Source organism: Chrysochloris asiatica, unplaced genomic scaffold (assembly GCF_000296735.1).
Source record: "Chrysochloris asiatica unplaced genomic scaffold, ChrAsi1.0 scaffold00142, whole genome shotgun sequence".
NCBI lineage: Eukaryota > Metazoa > Chordata > Mammalia > Afrosoricida > Chrysochloridae > Chrysochloris > Chrysochloris asiatica.
In genome coordinates this window covers 2882215-2896078 of record NW_006408660.1, presented here as the reverse complement: position 1 = coordinate 2896078, position 13864 = coordinate 2882215, and the positions used below count along the sequence as shown (strand labels likewise).

Here is a 13864-nt window from a genome sequence, read left to right as displayed (position 1 = left end):
AGGAAGGATAGACCCCAAAAGAAAATCACCTAGACATATCATAAACAAGCTCTCCAAAACCAAACATAAGGAGACACTCCTGAAAGCAGCTAGGGAAAACAGAAGTGTTACATACAAAAGCAAGCAAGTCAGATTAAACTTGAATCTCTCAGCAGAAACCATGCAAGCAAGAAGGCAATGGGGAGACATATATAAAACCCTGAAAGAAAAAAACTGCCAACCAAGAATCCTTTATCCAGAAAAGCTATCAGTCAAATACAATGGTATAATCAAAACATTCCAGGATAAACAGAAACTAAGGGAGTTTGTCAAAGACAACCCTGCGCTACAAAACATCCTAAAGGGAGTTCTGTGGACTGAGAACCAACAAGCACAGACAACATCCAGAGACTGACATACGTGGCAGCACCTCCCAGAATTAAATCGACAGAAGGAAGAGTTGAGAACAGAACAAAACTATAAGAACAAACTCAGAGAATCTGGGAGGTCAGTCTATGATCAAAACAATTACAATGTAAAAGAAGGTAAACACATAGGAACAGAGATCCAGATGGTGAGAAGGTCAGGTAGATTACAGGATAAAATACACTGCACTAAATGGAGGGAAAAGTTAATGGACTATAAGGTAACCTCAAAGAAAAGTAACACTTTTCAACATACCAAGAAAATGAAATTCCAAGAAGAACGTGGAAACATTAAAGCTATAAGGAAACTCACAAGAAAGAACATAAAAAGCATGAACTCAGCAAAGCAAGACACACAGAACAAAGAAAGCACACACAGGGGCAAGAAGTTACAGGCTTATAAGCTTTCAAGAGGGAGCCTACTGATAGTGAGGACTGGAAATGTAAAGGTGGATGTTTTATAGCAAGGAGGGGAGTGACTAACCTTTCAATCTAGGAGTGGAGGGCCCTGGGACCATCAATGGAGAAGGGAGGAGAGTGGGACCCACCCAGAGAAGCAGATGAAGACAGAGAGGATGATGTGAAGAGATGGAGTGGCTGGGGACTTGAGATCCAGAGAGGGAAAGGGGCTGTGTACTGAGGACCATGGGTTGGGGGGGGGGGGGTAGGCTTGCAGGGTATACACTTTGGTTGGTTGATGATGCATAGACGGGATGGTAACTATGGCAATGAAACGATGTATAATAGAATGAATGTAAAACTGATGTTCCCCCATGTAAAATAATCACACAATAAAACATTTATTTTAAAAACAAAAGAGGAGCCTAGATCCAGAATTTGCGGAGGAAGGTAGACTCTCCACTGAGTTATATCCAGTCTGTCTGGTAAGGGCTGATGAAAGCAGATGGGGATAGGTCTCTTGTGATACAATAGTGAATAATTGTTATCAGGACTGATTGTGAGGGTTGGAAATGTAGATGTTTTGTAGCAAAAGGAGGGGAGTGATTGACTTTGCAGTCTAGAGGCAGAGGTCCCTGGGACCATCAGGGGAGAAGAGCAGAGAGCAGGACCCTACCCAGAGAAGCAGTGAGGCCTGAGATGAAGACAGAGAGGATGATGTGAAGAGATGGAGTGGCTGGGGACTTGAGATCCAGAGAGGGAAAGGGGCTGTGTACTGAGGACCAGGGGTGGGGGAGCAGGCTTGCAGTATATACCCTTTGGTTGGTTGATGATGCATGGAGGGGATTGTAACCATGGCAATGTAATGATATATGATAGGATGAATTTAAAGCTAATGTTCTCCCATGTAAACTATCACATAAATCACCATAAAGCACTTAAATAAAATTTAAAAAAAAAAAAAGATGCATATGAAAATTCTGGCACCATGAACTTTAGAGGAAAGGTTAGAGAGGTAGATGAAGTGCTTGCTAGGAGGAAAGACTGAGCAAAGACAGTGAGAGAGAGAGACTGACTGGTGAATGGCTGGCCAGACATGGCTCTACCATCTTGTGAGCAGCTTTAGCAGTGGAGTGAGGCCTAGCAGAGAAGATTTGTACAGGTGACAGGAGAGGTACAATTTCATTTTCCTATGGTGACCAGAGAAGTAACCAGCTTGCACTGTCATCTACCAGTGTGGACCCTGCTCTCTAGGAGTTTGGAGCCACATGGTTAGGAGCCACACCAGTGTGAACTTTGGTATGCCAGTTTGTTGCCCTGATTCAGGTGGGCTCACTCCAGACTTACAAAACCCACAAAGCCAACAGACCAGCAATTAATCAGTCACCCTGCCCCCAATTCCCAATGGTTCTAATAGACCCTGAAATCAGCTCAACCAAGGGCCCCCATGAACTACTTCTGGGTTAAGTGCCTGAACATAGATAACATTGAGGCAAATAGGAACTCCATCTAGGACTAGGAACTCTGTTGTCAGATCCCTTTCACAACCACCTCATGAGATCTTTGAATTGCAGAAGCCCACCAGAGATTTCAACCCTCTAGGTCAAAACACTGCACTGTTTCAACAAATACAATTCCACAATGCCCCAGAGATAAGAGATGATTTTGGCTCACACAAAAACTAGAGAATGGCTCAAAATGACCAAGATGCAGATACAGAAAGCATTTCTGAAGAAAAAAGTGAACTAACAAAAAAAATGATATTTTGGTACCTTCAACAGATTGACAAAAAGATCCAAGAAAGCAAGGAGAACACAGGAAAAACTTTAGGAGAATTCAGGAAAGCAGTACAAGACCAAATAGACAAATAAATGCAAATTTTTAAACAATTCAAAACTTACAATTTGGAATTCAGATGATTAATACTAAGATTTCAGAAATGGACAATAAATCAAAAGGGCAAAGGAGAAGATTTGAAGCAATGGAAGCCAGAATTAGTGAACTTGAAGATAAATCTCTTAATTAGTAGTATGCTAAAAAGAACAATCAGGAAAAAAAGAATGAAAAAAATCAAAAGAAAGCCTAAGAGTTATGTGGGGCACCATGAAGAGGAACAATTTAACTGTGATTAGAATCCCAGAACAGGAAGAGAAAATAAAAAGTGAAAATTATCAAAGAGTTATTGGAAGAAAACTTCCCTAACATGAAAGACAAGAAGATAAGCATACGAGAAGCTGAATAAACCCCAATAGATCCCCAAAGAAAATCACCAAGACATACCGTAATCAAACTTTCCAAAATCAAAGAAAGAAAGAGTCCTGAGAGCAGCTCAAGAAAAAAGAAAAGCTGCCTACAAAGCAGAACCAATAAGACTAAATGCTGATTTCTCAGCAGAAACCATGCAGGCAAGAAGGCAATGGGATGGCATACAGAGTTCTGAAAAAAAATAATTGCCAACCAAGTATCTTATACCCAGCAAAGCTATCTCTCAAATACAGTGGTGAAATTAGAGCATTTCCTAATAAACAGAAATGAAAGGAATTTGTAATGCCCTGACCAACTTTACAAAAAATTCTAAAGGGTGTTCTTTGGACTGAAAACCAACACCAGCAGACAACAACCTGAGATAACCATACATGATAATACCACCCAGAACTCAATCCAGATATAGTTGGTGGTCATGGAGTGGGTTTCTGAGGTTGTAAATCTTTACGGAACAGAAATCCTCATCTTTCTCCCTTGGAACAGCTAGTAGTTTTGAACTGCTGACCATGAAGTTACCAGCCCAACTCTTAACCAATACGCTACCAGAGCTCCTTCCATTCAGATATGTTGTTGTTGTTAGGTGGCATCGAGTTGGTACCAACCCATAGCGACCCTATGCACAGCAGAACGAAATACTGCCAGATCCTGGGCCATCCTCACTACTGTTGCCATGCTTGAGTCCATCGATGTTGCCACTTGGCCAATCCATCTCGTTGGGGGACTTCCTCTTTTTCTCTGACCCTCCATTTTACCAAACATGATATCCTTCTCCAGTGACTGGTCCCTCCTGAAAATATGTCCGAAGTATGAGAGATGAAGTTTGGCCATCTTGGCCTTCAATGAGCACTCTGGCTGCACTTCTTCCAAATGGATCTATTGGTTCTTTTGGCAGCCCATGGCACTTTCAATATTGTCCTCCAACACCATAACTCAAAACATCAATTTTTCTATGGTCTTCCTTATTCACCGTCCAGCTTTCACATGCATATGAGATTATTGAAAATACCATGGCTTGGGTCAGGCACACCTTAGTCCTCAAGCTGGCATCTTTACTTTTCAACACTTTAAAAAGTTCTTGTGCAGCAGATTTGTCTAATGCAACATGTCCTTTGATTTCTTGACTGCTGCTTCCGTGAGTGTTGATAGTTGATCCAAGAAGAACGAAGTCCTTGACAACTTCAATCTTTTCTCCATTGATAAGAATGTTGTTTATTGGTTCAGTGGTGAGGATTTTTGTTTTCTTGACATTGAGATGTAATCCATACCGAAGTCTGTTCTCTTTGATCTTCATCAGTAAATGTTTTGAGTCCTCTTCACTTTCAGCAAGCAAGGTTGTATCATCTGCATATTGCAGGTTGTTAATGAGTCTTCCTCCAATCCTGATGCCACATTTTTCTTCATATAACCCAGCTTCTCAGATGATTTGCTCAGCATACAGGTTAAATAAGTATGGTGAAAGAATACAACCTTGTCACACACCTTTTTTAATTTTAAAACATTCAGCGTTCCCATGTTCTGTTTGAACAACTGCTTCTTGGTCCAGGTACAGATTCCTCATGAGAACAATTAAGTGTTAGAGGTATTTAAAACAAATCTACAAAACTGAAAATAGGAAACCAGAGATGTCAGTGTATAATGAAGTCAACTACAACACAAAAAGGGAATAGTGTATATACAGAACTTCCAAATGGCAAGGCAGTGAAATAGATTTCAAGATAAAACAGACTGTTTAAAGTAGGGAAAATATTAATAAATGAGAGGATAGCCTCAAAGACAAATAATACACCTGCACATCAGAATAAAAGGAAAAATCAGAAGTATTTAGTAAACATGAACACAACAGAAATGAAAATGAAAAGAAAACCTACAAAATGAACTCAGCATAGAAAATTATATGGAACAAATAATCCAGCAGCACTACACAAACACACAAAATCCACAGAAAAGTCACAACAATCAAATGAGACTTATTGATGGTTACACTGAATGTAAATGGTTTAAATGTACCAGTCAAGAGACATAAAGAACAGGCATGCAGAGCGAATGAAGAACCAGCACTATGCCAAACAGGATGTGGAAAATGAGCCTCTGGATTGTGAGGAGAATGAAGAGCCCCAGGCTCCTCCAGAGAGCACTCCAGCTCCTACCAAGAAAGACATCAAAGGCTCCTATGTGTCCATCCACAACTCTGGCTTCTGGGACTTTCTGCTGAAGCCAGAGCTACTGAGGGCCATTGTGGACTGTGGCTTTGAGCATCCATCTGAGGTCCAGCATGAGTATATTCCCCAAGCCATTCTGGGGATGGACGTCCTGTGCCAAGCCAAGTCTGGGATGGGCAAGACAGCAGTCTTTGTGCTGGCCAGTCTGCAACAGATCGAGCCCATCAATGGACAAGTGACAGTCTTGGTCATGTGCCACACTCGGGAGCTAGCTTTACAGATCAGCAAAGAGTATGATCACTTCTCCAAGTACATGCCCAATGTCAAGGATGAAGAAGTGCTGACGAAGAGCTGTCTGCACGTAGTAGTGGGGACCCCAGGCTGCATCCTGTGCTAGTGCGGAACAGGAACCTCAGCCTGAAGAACGTGAAGCACTTTGTGCTGGATGAGTGTGACAAGATGCTGGAGCAGCTGGACATGCGGTGGGATCTGCCGGAGATCATCGGCCTGACACCCCATGAGAAGCAGTGCATGATGTTCAGTGCCACCCTGAGCAAGGATATCCAGCCTGTCTGTAGGAAGTTCATGCAGATCCTATGGAGGTGGTTGTGGATGATGAGCCCAAGCTCACACTGCATGGGCTGCAGCAGTACTACCTCAAGCTCAAGGACAGCTAGAAGAACCACAAGCTCTTTGACTTCCTGGATGTGCTGGAGTTTAATCAGGTAGTGATCTTCATGAATTCAGTGCCGTGCTACATGGCTCTTGCCCAGCTCCTGGTGGAACAGAACTTCCCAGCCATCACTAGCCCAGGAGGAGTGCTTGCCACGCTACCAGAAATTCAAGGATTTCCAGTGGTGTATCCTGGTGGCCACCAATCTAGTCAGCCAAAGGATGGACATTGAGCAGGTCAACATTGTCTTCAACTATCTGAAAGGACTCAGACACCTACCTTCACTGGGTGGCCCCTGCTGGTCACTTTGGCATCAAAGGCTTAGCTATCACTTTTGTGTCTGATGAGAATGATGCCAAAATACTCAGTGATGTCCAGGACAGGTTTGAAGTGAATGTGGCAGAGCTTCTAGAAGAAATCAACATTTCCATATACATTGAGCACAGCCAATAACCCAGCACCAACCAGACTGAGATATCCCTGCCTCCCCACTGATAGTTTTTGGTGTCTTCCTCCCTCAGTGACACCAGGCCTCTTTTTACTGTCTTAAAGCTGTGGATTTGTGTGAGAATAGATTTTATTATGAAAAAAAAAAAAAGGACAAAGAACAGAATGGATACTTCTATATGTTGTCTATAAGTGACATATCAAAAAGATGGAGACAGCCTAACTGCCTATCAACAGAAAAATGGTTAAACGTTAGTACATACACACAGTGGAGTACTACAAACACTGAAGAATCTGTGAAACATCTCACAACTTGGTTGAACCTGGAGGACATTATGCTGATTGAAATAAATTAGTCTATCATAACGGTGTACGGATTTCAACGTTGTAAAAAGTGAAAAAGTAAAAAAAGAAAAAAAGGTTTTCTTGATAAAAGAAATTACCTGCGATGATTACGGAGGAGAGTTCGGCTGAAGGATAGAAGATAGACACATATTAACATGGATGACAAATCAGGCAATATACAATAATAGATGAAGGCAGCAGGAGAAATGGAGGAATGCAATAATTAAAGTGGATACAGCTAAGTGCTGTTAACTGTTGGTACTTGGGACTGCAATAAAGCAAAGTATATGGTTTGTTGAATGTAAAACTTTTGATCTACTCTGCAAACCTTCACTCTATTCACAATAGAAAGTTGTGTGTGTGTGTGTGCGTGTGTGTGTGTTTTAAGTAAAGCCAGAATACTCCTTTGAAACAAAGATGAAGAAACTTCATCTTGTGTACTTTTGACATGTTATCAGAGTGGACCAGTCCCTAGCAAAGGGCAACGTGCTTGTTAAAGTAGAGGGTCAGAGAAAAAGAGCAAGACCCTCAATGAAATGTACTGACACGATGGTTGCAACATAAATATAAGAATGGGCAGTTTTTTGTTCTGTTGTACATAAGATTGGTATGAGTTGGAACCGACTTGAAGGCACCTAACAACAACGCTTAATTCAGACTGACAATGCAGGAGCCTTTATTGCCCAAGGCACTCAGCAGATTTAACATCCAGGAAGTCTTGGTCTGTGGGCAAAACAGAGAAGATGAACCATGCCCTAAAGATGACTAATAGCCAACCTTTGTCTAGAGAACACCCTGACTTGGAATTAAATTACTACCTGATGCCTGGTTGAGAATAAGCATTGCCCCTAGAAGCCAGGTTAAATTAGGTGCCTATGAAGTATTACATGGAAGACCTTTCCTAAAACCAACCTATGAAGTGCATTAGATGACAACAATATGAGCGTTCCACTTCTAAATACCTAAAAAGCAAAATAAAACAAAAAAAACCCTCACCACTACCCTGTCAGCTATTAATACAGATATTCCCTTATGTCACATAGCTCCAGGACTGAGTACTGCTCAAAGTCCAGAAAGACTCATCACAAAGTCAACTATATTCAAAGTGAACTGAACTGTACACTGTACTCTTAGTGACCCCTCATCTGTCAAGCTTGCTGGGTCAAGCCTTGGATTCATCATACTCTAGTTAACTACTATCCCCAGCATTGTGACTTGCTACTGAAGCCCATCAATCAGCTGCCAATTGGACAGTCTTCTCACTAAGATGACCATGACCACTCTGAAGGACAACCATTGTGGGACTGAACCTCTTGAAGTAAAAACTTCACTTCAGAAAGAGTTCAGCTAAATAACCCAGTGTCTGAATCAATCATATATATGTTGGTATCATCGTTCACTCTCTTAGTAGCTGTCTTTTACATCCTGAGCATCTGTGTTGTTTGCTCCTGGATCCTTTAAATCATTTTTCTTATAATAGAAACCACTCCCAATACCTACAATGCACCTCATGCTAAAGGTGTTAATAGTTATCAACTAAGGTTTTGGGTCCACCAATTGGAAGACTTATATGCTTTGACTTCTGGGTGAAATCCTTCAGAATGTTAGGTATGTCACCCTAGACCCCGGTCCACCGTAGAGTTATGAGACCCTTGGGCTGTCATTATTCTGGCTTTAAAGCAAAATGCTGTTCCCACCCCTCAGCTGTCAGCTAATTCAGGAGATCCAAGCAAAAACAAGCAGTTAACTCAACTCTCTTGGGAATCCTAGTAAGGCATAAGGCCAAGCCCACCGCCTGCTTCCAATTTATTGTCTATGCATGGTCCCCAGGAAGTGCCATCTACCCAGGCACCTCAACCTTGTCAAAAAGGCTCTAAAAATATTACTCATCATTCAAACCCACCAGCTGCTCCTCAGAAACCCGATACAGGGTCGCTATGAGTCAGAACTGACATATAACAACAATAGTGCTTGTAGCCATACCCAACCCTTCAATCTTGCAGTGTGGTCAACAAGAGCCATAAGAAAAATGGGTCACTCTGCCTATCTACTCTGTTCCCCATGGGGTTGGGTTCACTTTTTTGATTGTTGGCCAAAATGCCCTGAGAACCCATTTCACGCAGATGGCAGAAAACTGCACAGTGGGACACTTTGTTTTCCCTATGGTGATAACCTTCCCTGGCAAACTCATCAGACTGATGTACCTCCCCATGGTCAACTCCTGCGGGGGGGGGGGGAAATCCCTTGGGGATGATGGCAGCAATTCATTGCCTGTCACTAGCAATGGATTCAACCCTATTATTAAACACTCTGGTGTAGGGTGGACTATTTTTAGAATGTTGACCCTGCCAAGGCTGGAGCACTTACAACATGCAATGCATAACCTCTTTGATACTATTCAGGTTCCTTCCGCACTCAATCAAAGTCATTACATGCCTTGGCCAGGATAGTGATGAATAACCTTATCACCCTACATCTTATTTTAGCAAAAAGTGGAGGAGCCATATAATACCTCTTGCTGTTAATGGCTTAACACTCTGGACAAATAAAAGAGAACATGTAAGCCACTGAAAAGGTAGCTAGTTGAATAATTCTTCGAGGAGTCTTCTCAGGAGGTAGGTAGTAAGGCAGACTGGTTGTCATGGGTTACCTCCTGGTTCCCAGCTTCCAATGGCTGTGAATCTGATGATCCTTTCATGGTTCTGTTACTATATTTTGGCCTTTGCATTCTAAAATATCCCAGTTCATTTCTTGGTGGTTACAAGCTACTGATGCATTTGCCTTAGTACCTCTTTCAGACCCAAAGCAGCCACCAAAAAGGCTGCCAAACAAATTCTTACACGTGCCCTTCTTTTACTTTGTTCCTGTTCAGCAGGAAGTAGGCAGAAGACTCAGAATCCCCTATCCTTTATGATTAAGGAATATCCCAACTCAAGGGGAGATTTGAAGCCTGCCCAGACTAGGTTAAACTTACTTCCACAAAAGCTGACTCACTTCCTCCAAGGTATTTTGCAGAAAAGCGGCTGGTGGGAACTGGATTTATTCAATTCTGGCCCACTGAACCTGCAAACCTTATCCCAAAGGTGACCTTATGATGTATACTACTCCACTGAGCATGCTAAGGACGTCAGTTTTGAACATTGAATGTATGACTGCTGCTTGCACAAACTCCAAACAAACAGGAGATTTCTGAAGAAATTCTATGGCTATGTATAACTTCCTTTTCACACAGTTCATAGAAGTGTAAAACCCCAGCTATTCTGGGAGTTAGGTCTGAGAAACCCTCCTCCTGGCTCCTTGCTCAGAGCTTTGCAATAAAGCTGCTTTTTCTTCAAGACTGGTGTCCAGAGATTTCTGTATGCCTAAGGTCAAAGATATGCAGATGATACAACCTTGATCGCTGAAAGTGAAGAGGACTTGAAATATTTACTTATGAAGATTAAAGAGCACAGCCTTCGATATGGATTGCATCTCAATGTCAAGAAAACAAAAATCCTCACCACTGGACCAATAAACAACATTCTTATCAATGGAGAAAGGATTGAAGTTGTCAAGGACTTCATTCTTCTTGGATCAACTATCAACACTCGCGGAAGTAGCAGTCAAGAGATCAGACGACGTATTGCACTGGGCAAATCTGCTGCACAGGAACTTTTTAAAGTATTGAAGAGCAGAGATGTCAGCTTGAGGACTAGGGTGCGCCTGACCCAGGCCATTGTGTTTTCAATAGCCTCATATGGATGCGAAAGCTGGACAGTGAATAAAGAGGATCGTAGAAGAATTGATGCCTTTGAGTTGTGGTGTTGGAGGAGAATACTGAGGGTGCCATGGACTGCCAAAAGAACCAATAGATCTGTTTTGGAAGAAGTGCAGCCAGAGTGCTCCTTGGAGGCCAGGATGGCTAAGCTTCGTCTCTCCTACTTTGGACATGTAGTCCGGAGGAAACAATCGTTGGAGAAGGATGTCATGCTGGGTAGGGTGGAGGGTCAGAGAAAAAGAGGAAGACCTCCAACGAGATGGATCGGCCAGGTGACATCATTGATGGACTCGGGGGTGGCAGCGGTGGTGAGGTTGGCCCAGGATCGAACATTGTTTCGTTCTGCTGTGCATGGGGTCGCTATGAGTCGGTTCCGACTCGATGGCACCTGACAACAACAACAACAACAAGGTCAAAGAACCTCTTGAGTTCGATTACAACAACCAAAATGGCAGCTTAAGTTTCTAAACCATTTCTTTCCTAAGTTTAAATGATGTGAAATGCCGTCGAGTCAGTTCTGACTCACAGTAATCTTGTATAGAATTTCCAAGGAGCGGCAGGTGAGTTTGAATCGCCGACCTTACCCCACAACGTATCAGCCAGTAGCGCCACACCAGGACTCCAAATGAATGAAAATGAGCGCTTCTCAAAAAGATCTTTTTTTTTTTTTATTTTTACTTTCATGTTTTATAGAAGAAAATTATGAATATATATATGAGGAGGCTTCAAAAAATTTGTGGAGGAAATCCCTTATCTTGTAATCCTGTTCTTCATTAATTTTTTGAAGCCCCTCTCCTACATATCGGGTCTGACTTATAGCAACCCTGTATAGGGTTTCTGAGGAATACTTGGTGAGTTTGAACCGACGATTTTACAGTCCAGAGCTTATCCTACAGCACCACACCATGACTCACTAACACCTGAACATTTGTTGTTAAGTTCCATCAAGTCGATTCCGACCCATAGCGACCAGCTGGTGAGTTTGAAACGCTGACCTTGAAGTTCAAACGGCTTTGCAGTCTGGTTCATTAACCCACAGCGCCACACCAGCACTTCAACACCTGAACATAGTACTATATTGTTAGCATATACACCTATAACACCTGAACATAGGACTAGCATATACATAAATCAGTACTAGGGTTGCAATTTTAGAAAAGGATGTCCAGATAAGGGCTTCCTGAGCAGGTGGGATTTGTATAATGGGAACAGTATAGTGTTCAATAGGTCCAAAATGGTCCTACCACATCTTTATGAAAAGAAGCTCGCCTGGAGCCCAAAACATGGCTAACATGAACGAGGTGGATTCATTTCAAAGACAGAACGTTCATGCGTGGCGAAAGCTGATCGAGGAGGAACTAGGATCCCCGCTCAACTTTAGCTCGGGGCGGAGCTTCGGCCGGGGCTTACAATTACCATGGCAACGCCGCGCGTGAGGAGGGAGGGGCAAGGACGGAAGAAGGCTCGTGGGACGGTCTAGGGGCGTGGCACGTGGCGGAAATGCTTTCTCTCCGCCGCAGCGGGCTTTGAGAGATGCTGCGTCTAGTGTTGTGGTGGTTGTGGTTTGGTGTGTGCGGCCTCATGCTGGTGCTGGCGGAGGCCCAAAGCTCTGTGGAGCCGCCGGAGCGGAGCCGCCCGTATGCTGTGCTGCGCGGGCAGAACCTGGGTGAGTGCCGCTGGCAGTGGGTTGGGCCTACTGTCCAGCCGCTCCGGGTGGCAGGAGCTTGGGACGTGTTGGTGGGAAGTGTGGAATGTTTGAGGGTGAGGGCTGCTGGTGGGGCCATTCAGGGAGCCGCGCGACCCCTTCTCCGCCGTCCCGGGGCAGAAGGCCTGACCTCTGTGGCTTGAATAAAGGAATTGGGTGTCGGCAGACCCCGGTCTTAGGCAGCACTGCTAATAATATACCTGACTCATCTTCTTTACTGATGGAGGCAGTAACAATGCTGTTGTTAAGTGCCGTCGAATTGGTTCCGACCCATAGCGACCCTATACAGGGTTTCTGAGGCCGTAAACCTTTAAGGGAGCAGAAAGCCTTATCTTTCTCCCGCGGAGCAGCAGGTAGTTTCGAACTGCTGACCTTAAGGTTCGCAGCCGATTCGTAACCACTAGAGAGCCCCTTGTAGTAATAATAGTAGTAACATTAAATTGCATTTGATGAGCATTTGCCGACACATGCTAAGCACTTTGTATATGCGATTTCATTTGAGCCTCGCAGTAACTAAATGAAAAATGTACGGGTTTTCAGCCAGTTTTACAGAAAAGGAAAATGAAGACCAGAGAAATTAAGTGAATTGTCCAAGATTACACAGCTAGGATAAGCTAGTTACTAGAACCTAGATTTTGTAGGGCTTGAAGCATATTTCTTTGGAAAAGATCTCTTCAACTGTAGGGAATTCATTTATATATACACAGATATGTGTGTGTGCACTTACACATATTTATTTTTATATATTGCAACCCTGTGAATCTGATTAATATCCACTGAGGGCAAAATTACCCCCTGATTGAGAACAACTGCTATATGACAGTGACCCAAAAGGAGTTCTGCAAGCCAGTGTGGGTCTGCAAACTGTATCTGCAGGGAAGATTATAAAAATTAAGAGTATATCATTAGAAATTTAGCAGTATATCATTAGAGATATCCTTGCAACATCCAGGTGAGTGGAAACGGGTTCTAAATATGGTTGAACTGGAATACTTTGCAGATAGAGCCTACTGCCAGTGATTTGATTCTGATTCATACCTACCTGTGTTGGGTTTCTGAGGTTGTGAGACTTTACTGCAACAGAAAGCCTCATTTTCTCCCACAGAGCCGCTGGTAGGTTTGAACTGCCAAGCTTGAGGTTAGCAGTTCTGTGCTTATCCTGTGGTTCCACCAGGTTATTAGTCATGCACAGTGGTGGTCTGGTACAGACTAGAAATTATAAAAGTGAAGTCCTTTGCCACAGATAGTTTGATAAACACTGCCATAGATGTCGCATTTTCATATAAGAGGAGACAGAAGTTGTGTAACTTACAAAAGGTCACTAGCCTGTAAAGTTTGTAGAGTGGACCTCAGATGGGCCGACCCCAGATCCTTAATTCTTGACCCCTGCATCCTGATCATCATAACACTTTTCATTTAGCACATGCTTATTGTTTTGTCTAGCATAGTAGAACACTTTTCAGTGATTCACATTATTAGGCATCAAGAAAACAAGACCCAATGTTGGGAAGTCAGCACAAGGACCTTTAAAGTTCTTATGATTCACACAACTAATACTATATGCAAACTATTAGGAAAAGGATGATTGTTGTTGTTGTGTGCTGTGGAGTCGGTTCCGACTCATAGCGACCCTGTATAGGATTTCCGAGGCTGTAAATCTTTATGGGAGCAGAAAGCCTCATCTTTCTTCCGTGGAGTAACTGGTAGTTT

The 13864-nt window shown here is 42.9% G+C and overlaps 1 pseudogene; it reads left to right on the top strand.

Annotated features, from left to right (window-relative positions):
• Nucleotides 1-5111: 5111 nt before the first annotated feature.
• Nucleotides 5112-6353, top strand: LOC102831781 (annotated as a pseudogene).
• Nucleotides 6354-13864: the final 7511 nt, after the last annotated feature.